At 52.7% G+C, this 9,837-nt stretch overlaps 1 long non-coding RNA gene across 1 annotated transcript; it reads left to right on the top strand.

Moving 5' to 3' along the window:
• Positions 1 to 2,548: 2,548 nt before the first annotated feature.
• On the top strand, positions 2,549 to 9,245 carry LOC140620733 (uncharacterized). The gene is made up of 2 exons (XR_012020454.1): positions 2,549 to 2,801; positions 3,166 to 9,245. It is a non-coding gene; the product is annotated as an uncharacterized lncRNA (long non-coding RNA).
• Positions 9,246 to 9,837: the final 592 nt, after the last annotated feature.

Raw genomic sequence — 9,837 nt, 5'->3', positions numbered from 1 at the left:
GTCATATTTTGAAAATCATGTTATTTTCATTTTTGGTGTAAGCATTCTCTTCTTAAATTTTTTTTGTTATTGTCATTATTCCAAAGTTTGTAGACCTTCCCTATTGAACTCACCAATCTTCGTCATTGTGGTTGTTTCCATTGCTTGTGAGATGAGCAATTCATCCATAGATCTGATAAATACTCTATTTTCTGTTCCGCTAGTTTATCTAAAATTTAGTTTTCCATATTTAATAGTTGAATCTGCCTGGGCTTTATGAGGTGTATGGTGCTCTGAGGATCCAAACTAATCTTTTCTTCCAAATTACTCTGCTATTATCCAACATGATTTAAACATACTTCTTCCTTTGTACTTATTTTGGAAAGTGGACTATATCAATGTGAACATTTTCCAAACTCTATTTCTCTGGGCCTGAGTCAGCTCTGTGTTTTCAATAATTTTGCTTGATAACATGCTCTCAGGCATAGCAGCCTCAGCTCACATCTCCTCTCTCTCTCTACCCCTCACTTTGTTGCTCTTAATTTCAAGACCATTCTTTGAAATTTTTGACTATTCCTATTTTTCAGAGGGGGCTTCAAAGCATATTGATTTTAAAACATCTTTTGGGGATTTTGATTGGAATTGTGTTGAATCCATACAGTAGCTTGGGGGAAGACAGACATCTATTCAATATTTTATCTTGACAACCAAAAGCGTAGCTTACCTGTCTATCCCATATACTCCCCTGTAAAATCAGCTTGAATAATTCAGTTTGAAGGGCTATGTTCTAGTTCCAACTCGGCCTCTACCTGGTGGAAGAGTTCCAGCAAGTGCTCCTTTTCCCACCCTGACAATGAGGAGTTGGACAGGTTAATTGTTTAGAGAAACAGCAGATGGCTTGTTTTTCTCTCTCACTGCATGCTGCTCAGTTCAGACATAGGTTGGTCTCCTTCCCTCCTGGAAAGAGCTCTGCTTATCTGTCCTGTTGGTCACATTCCCTCTGCCACTGGAGCCCTCCCCACCTGCCCTGCCTACTTCACTATTTAGGTCCACCTGGATGACCCAGGAGGATGGCCTGGCCCAAGATTCCTCAACCTTCTTGCCTGTGGTGAGCTGAATCTCAGCCACCGACTCCTGTCACCACCCTAAAACTACAGGGCCTCCAAAACCACGAATTCACGCCACCTTCCATCTCTTCAGCCTGCTAGCACTCATGACCCCACTCTCACTGCTCCAGAACCCTGTGGAGACCCCCAAACCACTGGCTCCTTCATTGTCTCACTACCCAAGTGGTCCCCCCATATTCACCCTCCTTGCTTATGTCAGATCAAGTCTATAATCATTACAGTCTGCTAGAGGCTGCTGGTGCCACACAATAGCCCCTTGAGTCTCCCATGCCTTCACTCACCCATTGCTTCTTACTGCCAGCACCTCCAACCAGGGCCTTCAGTCAGACCTTTGTGGGACCCTTCTCCATGCTCTGGACTGCATTATGTCTTCCCCAAATTCATCTTTTGGAGCTCCAACCTTCAATGTGAGTACCTTTGGAAATAGGGAGGCATCTCCCTATTTTAGGAGGTAATTATGGATAATTGTGGTCTTGGATAAAGTCCTAATCTGATGGGATTGGGGCCTCATAAGAGGGTGAGAGTCTCTCTCTCTCACCACATGCATGTATTGAGGAAAGGCCATATGAGCACACAGCAAGGAGGTGGCCGTGTGTAAGCCAGGAAGTGGGCTCTCACTGGAAACAAATCAGCCAGCATCTTGGCCTTGGACTTTTCAGCCTCCAAAACTGTGAGCTCTGTTGTTTAAGCCACCCAGTCTGTGATATTGTATAATGGCAGGCCTACCAGACTTAGACACTTCATAAGAAAAAATATTAAAAATTGTATTTTATGTCTGTATTGGTATCAAGATAGACATTATACATTAAAATATTTTCTTCAACCCTAAAGTTCATTTTTTTCTTTCTAATAAAAAATAATGGAAACATTTTCATGAGCCCCAGAAGTGTCTTGGGTCCTGGCCATTGTACCTATCAAGCCTGATGGATTACAGGGTGCTGCTCAGGGCTTTTCTAGGGTGCTCAGCAGCAGGCAGGATGTCCTCTGTGCTGAGCAGTTATAGTTCCCAGGAGTAGCCCCAGCTAAGGATGGCTGGGTGTTGGCAGGTAAGTGGCCCCAGCCTCCTGACCTTTGGGTGGGAGCCCTCTGGGGCACTCTGCGTGCTCTTACAGAAACCCACAGCGGGTGTGAACCTCAGTTGCGGTTCATGGTGGAAACCTGCTGTCAGGGAACTTGACTGAACTGGCTTTTTTCCCTTCCTTGCCTGGCTTCCCTCACCCAACCCATGCTTCTAAGTATCACTCCCCAAATAAATACGAGCTTTACTTGCTCTCAAATCCTTGTCTTCAAGGTCCGCTTTGGCGGAATCTAGTCTTGATATAAACATTGTCTTGCAAACACAGTGGAAACTTGCTTAACCAACTTCCTCTTAACCAAGTGTCTGGAGTAACCACCTCTCTGCTCTCTCATGATGTCAACACACAAAAGTGCTGGGCCGGGCAGGCTGCCTTCCAGTACCTTGTGCACCTCTGCTCCCATCCATCCAACTGTGAATTTGCCCAGAGTGGGATGTGATGGTCCCAGACCTGCTCCCGCCCGTTTTGTTATTGCAATGGTGTTGTTTTATTAAACGTGATGCCAGCTGATAAAATATGAGTGTAAAAAGAGAGTTGCTGTTTCTACGAAAATGAAGTTGAATACACGGATGAGACCACATAGAGACAAGTTGCTAAGAGGCTATCAATCAAACAAGAGGTAGGTTGCCAACTGTGAGAGCCTGGGAAACTTGGTAAAAATCTAAAAGGCATCTGAGCCACATCGCTGCAGAACATTGACATTCTCTTTCTGCCTAAAAATCAAGTGAAACTGGACGTTGTCCATGATGTGCGTCACTGTGATAGAGGGTAGGGGTGGGGGCGAGGTGGGGGGAGGTCCCTCGGTTCTTCCATCCCCAGCCCCATTATGCTCTCTCCCCAGGATCTGGGTCAGGGAAGGATGCACCTCAGACAAAGCCTAGTAGCATCGAGCTGTAATCCCCTCCCTGTCCCCGCCTGGGAATTTCCCCCTTCCCTGCAGTGAAAACCCAGCTCAGCAAGTAATCATCAAAATCTGTCATTAGGCGGTGACCTCAGGCCAGATTCCTCCTCTCCTGCTGAGGCCCAGGCCCTCCTCTCCTGCATCCATCTGAGCAGAGCAGGAGGTTGGCTAAAGGAGCATTTCAGATGAGCATCAAGCCCACCTGTTTAACGTCCCAGCCTCAGCTGCTGCTTCCTCCGACCCCCCCCCCAACCATGGACAAGATGTGGGGCCACTGCTCTGCCTCCCACCTCCTCTGGGCTCTGCACGCAGCTCAGCTCTCAGAGCCCAGGACACAACCTCCACCTTGTCCTCCTGCGAGAGGGGCTGAGCCTGCCTGCACCCGAGGCGCCCCGCATCTGCCTGGCACGGTCAGGGCACCCCATGCGTGCTCCATGGGTACTCCGGGGTAGGCCACCGAGCAGGTAAGAGAGTGCCCTCCAGCTCCGGCATCCTACGGTCCTGGGATCTGAGCGGGCTTCCATTCCAGCGGCGGACCTTTTCCTGCGTTTTCAGGTTCCTCGCTGCGGGCCCTAGGCAGGGGCTGTAAGTCATGGGTTCTGACAGCCTGAATCTGCAGGAGCTAGCAGGGCACGGAGCGGGGAGGGTGGTGCAGGAGGAGAAGGCAGTGCTCCTGAGGCCGGCTTTCCATCTCCTCCGTGCCCAAGCCCTGGGAATGTGGGGCGATGCGGACTTGGCCCGCCGGAGGAAGAAAGAGGGAAGAACGCAGGGTACAGTGTGCAGGGGCGGGCGGTGATCACAGCCACCTGGCTCTGGAGGGACTCGATCAGCCAGGGCCAGGGCACCTGCCGACATGGAAGGCCGAGGGTGGAAGGAGGACCACCATTCAGGGATGGGCGAGGGACTGAAGCTGTGATGGGAGCCCATCCCAGTGGGCCTGGGCCAGCTAACTCAGGCCCCCCTACTGGTAGCCTGGGAGCTGGGGGCTATCGTCCAAGCTCCTCCCGCCCCTCACCTGTGGCCCAGATGCCGTCTAAAGAGGCCTCTGCTGTCAGCTGCAATCTCTGCTCCTTGGGGGTTCGTCCATGGCCTAGTTATTAAGCTTATCAGCATTTCTCTTTGGGTCTGGCTGCCCACCAGCTTGTCAGCTCTGCCCGCCTGCCTTGTTCTGTGTGCCAGCCCCAGGGGCCAGCAGGGCTCCTGACACTGAAACCTCTGCCCAGGAAGCTCCCGTTCAGACCCTTCCCAAGGGTCTCAGGCAACACGGAGTCGGGCCCCCTTCCTGAGGGCTGGAGAAGCCCACGTTCATTTCCATGTCTGGAGCTAGATCGACCCTTCTGGATGCCCTGACGGTTTGACCAAATGTACACAGCACATTTGGAGGCTGCCAGGTGGAGGCTCTTTGGAATTGTCCCAATACTGTCATAAAAATTAAAAATTCATCTCATGCAAAATAAAAGGCAAGTGTAACTAACCGGCAGGTTGGCTCCACCACCTGAAAGCTGATGAGGCTGACTGGCTGCATGGCCCGAGAGCCTTCCCACGGTGCCTCTGTGCACCGAGCATGCCAACTGCTCGAGCCTCATACCTGAAACTCTCTGGTCGACAGGTTCACTTCTCTGCCCCCTCCCCACCCCAGGGAACAGGCCCCAGCGGACACCCGGCTTTCCTCCTTACCTGTGGGGATGCTTTCATCTCCACCGGCATGAGGGCAGTTCCTCAAGCCTAATTTTCATTCCAACTTCTCCTCGGTGGCCTCCAAATTAGACATTGCTGAGCTCACTTGAATAGGCTGGAAAGTTAAGCCTCCTTGGCTTCGCCCCCTCTCTTTCTATGAGCTGAAGGGACCAGAAATCACACACCTTAGAGGTGATGGATACACAGAGCGGCTTCACGTAGTTTATGACTCTAGTGGAGACCAAGGCCAGATTGTATAACTTTGCACTAAATTTCAAGCAGTGCCAACAGTCCCGTGACCCTCGGCGTTTCTCTCACGTGACCCCCATTGGTCATCTCACTAAAATAATTTTATGGTGCTCATCTGGGAGTGTATTGATCGTTGAGCAAAGCACATAAATGCACACACAGAGTGGTTCCACACACACTGAGACACGTGACCACGTACATCCAAACCCTCAGAACACTCACGCAGCTCAAAAATCTCACATAACAAGAGATTTGTGGTCCAGCTCCCGCTACATAATGGCCTCATGCTGAGCAGAGTATATTCCCATTTGGGCTCAACCATGAGACTCACTCTGGCCATGTGGGTGTTGTCATCAGGTCCAGCAAACAGCCTGAAATGTGCTTATACAGTGGGGTCTGCTCTCTCACTCTGGGGATCATCAGAAGAGGTTGCTCTAGGAGCTGCTGCCCCTTCAGCCACGTTCCAGAATGAGACACGTGGAGCTGACCACATGGCCTGGTGGTTGCCAGTTCAAATGCAATGAATGACCTACGGGCCCACCTAATCTCAGACTGCCACCCCGGCCTAAAGCCCAGAGGCAGGAGCCAAAAGCCTAAGCGAGTGCAGCTGAATTGCAGGTGACCCAAAGACCAATGAGTAATTATGAGTAATTGTTTTAAGCTACTGAATTTTAAAGTGGTTTGTTATGCAGCACTATTATGGTAATAGCTGACTGATGCAGTACCCAAGCTCATACAAAGTCTACACAAACACTCATGTGGAACACACACACACACACACACACACACACCTTTCCGGTGAAAGGAGCACACCATCATCCCAGGAGATAGGATGCCATCCCCTCCCACCACCACCACCACCAGTCTGTGGCCCTCTTTCTCCAATGTTTCCAGAGCCACCATCGACACAGCCTGGTCTTCCAAGGCCAGTTTCGTCTTTAGCATCCATTACCGTGCAGCTTAGAATTCGGCACCCTTTATCTTGTCAAGTTGTTCTCATGTCCTTTCTGCCAAGAGAGCGCTGCTTTTGAAGCCCTGGCAGCTTGCTATTTTTTCCCCTTCCTACCCCAGTTGTTGAATACCTGTCAGACTTGTGACATCCCATTCTCTCAAGGGGAAAAATTATAGCTGGGATGTGTGCAAACGAATCCTCAGAACATGTATCGTCCACATCCTCACTGTTGGCTTCCCTGACGGGCCTGCTTTTCCCACTGTCATCACAGCTGCTCCGGTGATGAGCCGCAAACTGATCTGTTCTGTTATCACAGGGAAGCAGGTGCCCCTGCTCTCAGACAGTCGCAGCCAGTGGAAGAAGAAAGTCAGGACTAGAAGAGCCCCGTGCCCTCCCTTCTCAGAGCCCTCTGCACACCGGCTCAGGGGCAGGCGCCCCAAATGCCTGATGCCACAATCCAAGCACAAGGCAGCAGCATCAGGCTGGGCAGCCTTGGGGGGCCCAAGGAAGATCAGCCAGCCTCACAGGGACCTCTTCTCAGGCCCCACCCTGCTGAGGAGGATCGGATGCTGTCTACACAGCAGACCATATCTTAGGTCACTTGGGAGTATTTGTTGATTCAACTTTGTGCCAGGCCCAGAGAGGAGACACCTATAGAAATAGGCCATGGCCGTGCTCCCCACCCTCACCCCAGGAAGTTAAGCAAGGGCCACCCTGGGAGATGATTTTAACTGGAGCCTTAAGGGATAAATAAAGGCTTCCAGGTGAATCGTGGGGAAAGGGATTCCAGGAAGAGAGAATGGCATGTGTAAACAGTGTAAAAAATGAGGGAGTCTGACGTGTTTGGGAAACTGCAAGGAGTTCAGAACAACTTGACCCACGATGACTCAGGAAGGGCGTGGGAATGGGGCTTAGGCAGTCAGCTGAGGCTGCACCATTATGCTTCCTTTGCAGCCAGACTCATGGGTTTGGACCTTTCTGGTTGGCAATAGGGAGCCACAGAAAGATTTTAGAGGGGAGAAGAGGGACAAACTTGCCTCTCGTTGGACCCTCCCGTTGCAGGATAGAAGCTGGATCAGAGAGAGATGGGCCAGGAGACAGGAAGGGCGGTGACAAAGCCAGAGGAAAGAGATGGCAAGGGTCTGGCCTGACAAGGTAGCTTTGGCAGCAGAAGGAGGGAGCAAAGCCTAATTTCTCTCTCTGCCTTGGCCTGCCTCGGTTTGCTCTCCATCTGTGAAGGTGAGCAGGTGCCCATTGCTAAATTAGAAAGCTAGCTCAGCCTCCTCATGGTGGCTCCCTCTCCTTCATCCTCAGCATCACGGATATCACCTCAGAACGCTGACTTCGTTACCTCTTGGATTCACCCCTCCGCCTCCCTTGCCACCTTCATCCAGGCCCTATCAGGTCAGGTGGGCCCTGGAGGAACTGGACCAAAGCCCAAGCCCACTTCCCTTTGGTACCTGCTTCTTTCTCCTGCATCCGGCAAATAGTTTGGGAGCAGTAGAGTAGGCCAGGGCCTGAGGTGTTGGGGGCTATAAGTAGTGAGCAGCACAGAGCAGGGCCTCTGGCCTTCTGGATTCTTCCCTCCACTGGGGAAAGCAGATGTTGAACGAATTGCTACACAGTTATCAGCACAGACCCCTGGGGGGGAAGGGCTGATGAAGACCCCTGTGCCAGGGCTGCAGTACCTGCAGGGACCTAGCACAGAACATTCTAGAGCAGAGGCTCGGAGGCCACCTGGGAGCATGCAGAGCAATGCACAGCATTCCAGTCAGGCTATGAATGGGTAAGAGCTTGCAGGAGAAAAGGACATGCAGGGTGAGGCCAGACTGGGGAGAGGCCAGCGGGCAGGGCATGCAGGGTGCCTGGCCTGTGCAAAGGGTGGAGAATGCTCCCTAAGAGCAAGAAAATGTCACTGTAGCAGGGTGAACCATGGCTCCCAAAACACATGCTTGCCCAGAAACTTGGAACATGACCTTATTTGGAATAAGGATCTTTGCAGGTGTAAAGTAAGGATCTTGAGATGAGATGGTCCTGGATTCAGGTGGGCCCTACATCCAGTGAGGGTCCTTATGAGGAACAGAAAAGAGACATAGGGAGCAGCTCACATGAATGCAGAGGTAGAGATGGACCCGGTGGCCACAAGCCCAGGAACATCCTGGGGCCACCAGAAGCTGGAACTAGAGCTTCCAGAGAGAGAGAGAGTGCTGTGGCCCTGCTGATACCTTGACTTGAGACTCTGGCCTCCACAACGGTACAGATGATTCTGTTGTTTAAAGCCAAGCTCCTGGCCATCTGTTGCAGCAGCACTAGGACACCCGGTGGTACACACAAGGGGACTAGTGTCACCTACGCAAGTATTCCAGATCTCACCGTGCCCGCCCACCATCCAACATGAATTTGCTGACCACCCACATCCACCCCTAGACAGCAGACAGAGTTCCATGGGTCTGAGCAGGACCCTGTGGCTTGAGGAAAGCCCAGCACCTGCGCGTAGGGGTGCGGGGGGTGGAGGGCAGAGGTGGCGCTGGGTGATCCTGGCTTGCTCACTCCTCCTCAGGCAGAGATGGGCAACTGTGGGCGACGGCGATGTGTATCCAGTCAGCTGGGGCACCCCAGTGCCCTCCAGTTCCCAGGAGGATCCACGGCCAAGAAGGACGGTAGTCACAGGAAAAGGAGCAATTAACCCCACGCCACCCCAGGGTCAGGAAGGTGCAGGGAAGAAGGCTGAGAGTGGGGGTGTGATCCCCCAGAGTGATCCGAACGTGAAGAGGAAGAAATGGAAATCCTGGGCTGGCTGGGAGCGCAGTCGCCCACCAGTGCTGTCCCCGGCCCTCGGGCACCTGCTGTGATCAGCAGAGCCAAGCTGAACACTGAGCCTGACGCCTCCATGCAGTCCCCACAGCCAGGAATCCTCAGCCCCTGCCTGGCATCCGGACCCCCATCAGGCAGGGGTCAGGGGAGCCAGGCAGTCCAGAGGCCTCAGTGGGACAAGTCAAGACCTCCCTCAGGCTCAGCTTCTCCGACTGCGAAATGGGCACAGGACACCTGACAAGTCCCCACAAAGAGCTATTTTGCTTCGGACCCACCGGCCTCTTTCCTCATTTCCCTGCCCCCTTGGTCCGGACCCCAGCATCTCACTTGGCCAAACCTCACCTTGGATGTCTGTTCCTGGCTCCAGACCACAAACTCCAGCGCCATCAAGATCCAGTCATTTTCATAGTTAGAAATAATTGAATTCAACGGCATCATTATTTTAAAAATAAAAACAAACCAACCACAAATATGTGGCAGCAGCAATATATTTCACCCTGCCCCTCATTTCCTGGAGAGCCGTCATTACTGCTTCCAAAAATACATGCTCAAGGCTCATTAAAGGTCCAAGGGAAAATGGGGCCAGGGTCTCCAGGCCCTGGGCCCTCAGCTGAGACGGGCACCTGTCTCAGGTATGTCTGCAGGGCTGTCTGTGCCCGGCGGGAGGGAGGGTTGGGGTAGGGTCAGCCCAGGGCCAGAGGGGCCCGTGCAGTCACTGAGAGACGTCCCTGGGAAGGGACCCCGCCCCGGGCCTTAGGGTTTGCAGACCTCACTTTGTATTTCCTTCTATTCCTCTGGTGCTTTGTCCTCTTCTGGGAGCCAGTGTGGCCCCAGAGAAGCAGAGAGGTCCCTTCTGCTGGCCCCTACCTGACAACAGAGGCTCCCTCTACCACTGCCCACTGGCCCGGGGACCCCAGAGCCCTCCCCCCACCAGACTCAGGGCAAAGCCTTACTGATGTGTAACTTCCCCTGAGCCTAGGCCACTGCCACCTACATGCGGCCTCTGCCTCCCCGAGCCGGGCATCCCGCCCCAAGCTGTCCTCTGCCCCCCACCATGCCCGC

The sequence above is a fragment of the Canis lupus genome, chromosome 29 (assembly GCF_048164855.1).
Source record: "Canis lupus baileyi chromosome 29, mCanLup2.hap1, whole genome shotgun sequence".
Taxonomy (NCBI): Eukaryota; Metazoa; Chordata; class Mammalia; order Carnivora; family Canidae; genus Canis; species Canis lupus.
Note: the sequence above shows the minus strand (reverse complement) of the source record. Positions and strands in the feature narration are given on the sequence as shown.